This window comes from Desmodus rotundus, chromosome 1 (assembly GCF_022682495.2).
Source record: "Desmodus rotundus isolate HL8 chromosome 1, HLdesRot8A.1, whole genome shotgun sequence".
Taxonomy (NCBI): domain Eukaryota; kingdom Metazoa; phylum Chordata; class Mammalia; order Chiroptera; family Phyllostomidae; genus Desmodus; species Desmodus rotundus.
In genome coordinates, this window is record NC_071387.1 from 174,784,195 (window position 1) to 174,787,410 (window position 3,216).

Here is a 3,216-nt window from a genome sequence, read left to right on the forward strand (position 1 = left end):
TCTCCCCAGCCGTAATCATCAGAAGCACCTAAGAAAGATTTTAAGCAAATACAGAAACACAAACCCTACTCCAGTCCTAATGGTTTAAAATCTCCAGAGGGGAACTCAATGTGATCAATTTTTAAAAACTCATCAGGAGATTCTGATTTGTATGTACAACTAACCAGTTCAAAACTATTGATTATTCCTAAATTCCCATAATTCAATATTTTCTGTACATTGGCCACTTACAGACTGGGTACAGAATAGACATTGATTATTTTCCTAGTCCACATTCTTCATTATAATTCTTTCACTAATATACTTTTTTTTTTAATGTTGTTGCAGAGGGTCTTCCAATCACCAGCTATGGAGCAAGTGGGGAATGGAATGGGTACCTCTGCCAGGCTTGTTTTCCCTCCTGTCTGCGAAACTGGCAGAATATTAGACATTCTCCAGACACAATAATATACTTTTTGATAGTATACTTATCAAACTTATTTTGATAGTATACTTTCACTTATACTATTTGATAGTGTTGGATTATATTAATGGTCAACTATTAGTACAGAGCTAATGTACAAAGCCTTTGAAGGTCCATATAGGACTTAGATCTATACAGAAATATAAAATATGGGACTTCTGGTCAAGATGGAGGCATAGGTAGACACACTTTGCCTCCTTGCACAACCATAAAAAGGCATTACAACTAAATCTGAAAACAACACCCAGAACTATCAGAAAATTGAACTGTATGGAAGTCTGACAACCAAGGATTTAAAGTAGCCACATTCATCCAGATGGGTAGGAGGGATGGAGACATGGAGAAAGGGCAGAGAGGTGGCAGTGGTGGAACAGGCCTGGGTGACCCCACACTCATGTGGTGGAAAAAATTGGGGGGGATACCTTGGGAGTGAGTGATACCAGCCCCAGGACAGACCGTAGAGCCCAAGGTCCCAGTGCCAGGAAGAAAAAAATCTCCATAACTTCTGGCTGTAAAATCCAGTGGGGATTGGGGCAGCAGAAGAAACTGCCAGATTTGTAGGAAACTTTGTTTAAAAGGCCCACATGGTGTTAAAACACACACACAAACCCACCCACTATGGGATTCAACACCAGGGCAATAGCTGGAAGGGTGCCAGTTGCGTATGGGAAGTGGGTGAAGTGAATGGAAATGGGGCAAGTGCCAGGCAACAAACTGAGAAACCAGGCAGTATCACAGTCCCCTTTTTGGACCCTCCCCCAACCCAGAGCCACAGTGGTGAAGTTGGTTGCCCCATGCTGGCCATTACCTAAGGCTCCACCCCACACAATTTCCAGGTGCTTTTACAGGGAGTCAAAGCAGCTCTACCAAATACACAGAAACAAACACAGGGAGGCTGCAAGATTGAGGAGACAAAGATATATGGCTGAAATGAAAGAACAGAACAAAACCCCAGAAAAAGAACTAAATGAAATAGAGACAGGCAACCTATCAGATGTGGAGTTCAAAACACTGGTAAGCAGGATGCTCAAAGAACTCACTGAGTACTGCAATAACATAAAGCAAGAAACAAAGTTTACACTAAGTGAAGTAAAGAAAATCAAGGAATCAACAGTGAAGGGAAGGAAGCTGGGATTCAAATCAATGATTTGGAACATAAGGAAGAAATAAACATTCAACCAGAACAGAATGAAGAAACAAGAATTCAAAAAAATGAGGAGAGGCTTAGGAACCTCTGGGACATCTTTAAACATTCCAACATCTGAATCATAGGGATGCCAGAAGAAGAGGAAGAGCAAGAAATTCAAAACTTATTTAAAAAAATAATGAAAGAGAACTTCCCCAATCTGGCAAAGGAAATAAACATACAAGTCTAGTAAACACACAGAGTCCCAAATAAGCTGGATCCAAAGAGGACCACACCAAGACATATCATAATTAAAATGCCAAAGGTTAAACATAAAGACAGAATCTTAAAACCAGCAAGAGAAAAACAGAGAGTTACCTACAAAGGAGTATCCCATAAGACTGTCATCTGATTTCTCAAAAGAAACTTTGCCGACAAGAAGGGACTGGCAAGAAGTGTCCACAGTGATGAAAAGCAAGGACCTACAACCTAGATTACTGTATCCAGCAAAGCTATCATTTGCAATGGAAGGGCAGATAAAGTGCTTCCCAGACAAGGTAAAGCTAAAGGAGTTCATCATCACCAAGCCATTATTATCTGAAATGTGAAAGGGACTTATTTAAGAAAAAGAAGATGAAAACTATGATGATTAAAAGGGCAATAAATTCACAACTATCAACAACTGAATCTAAAAAACAAACTAAGCAAACAACTAGAACAGGAACAGAATCATAGGTGTGGAGATCAATTTGAGGGTTATCAGTTGGGATAGGGAAGGTGGAGAATGGGGGAAATGTTGCACTGATCAACAAGCATAATCAGTAGGAACAAAATAGGGGGATGTTAAGAACGGTATAGGAAATGGAGAAGCTAAAGAACTTATATGTACCACCTATGGACATGAACTGAGGGTGGGGATTGCTGGCAGGAAGGTGGATACTGGGTGGAGGGGGTAAAGGGGGGAAAAATTGGGACATCTGTAATAGCATAATCAATAAAATATACTTAAAAAGTAATATAAAATATGGTGTCATATTCAATTATTATCTACATTAAGATATTCCTAATCTTTATAGTTATTAATTAAATGTTTAATTTTAATTTGCATGATTAATTCCTCTCAAATGTAGGAAATATAGAGGTTTCCCCTTATACCAAATTTTCAGTAATTTGAGTAGGAACTCATGTTTTGAAAAATGTTTCTTTTAATTTCATTAAACATGTATAATTATATCTGTATAATTTATATTTTAAAGAAATTATGCTGCATACACTGTTCTTAAAGTTTCTTTTAAAATATATTTTGGACCTCTTTCCATGCCAGTGTTCATAGATCTAGCTCTGTTTTAATAGCCAGCTATTGCTTCTGTGTGTGTAAATAAAAGTATAAGCAAACAAACATTTAGATGGATATTTGAGTTGTTTCCATTGTATCTCTTGCTCTTAACAACAATACTGCATATATACATGTTATACAATTGTGTGAATATTTCTTTAGGATATCTTCTTAGAAGTGGAATTGTTAAGCCAAGGGTAATCACATTTACTATTTTGGTAAAATAGAGCAATTTTTATGTTGTTTTGATGTTTTTGATGTTATACATTATGTTTTGCACACTATTTGAAC

General features: G+C 37.4%; 1 non-coding gene across 1 annotated transcript; it reads right to left on the reverse strand.

Moving 5' to 3' along the window:
* Nucleotides 1-316: 316 nt before the first annotated feature.
* LOC112321246 (small nucleolar RNA SNORA7) lies at nt 317-451 on the reverse strand. The gene has a single exon (XR_002976520.2). It is a non-coding gene; the product is annotated as a small nucleolar RNA SNORA7 (small nucleolar RNA).
* Nucleotides 452-3,216: the final 2,765 nt, after the last annotated feature.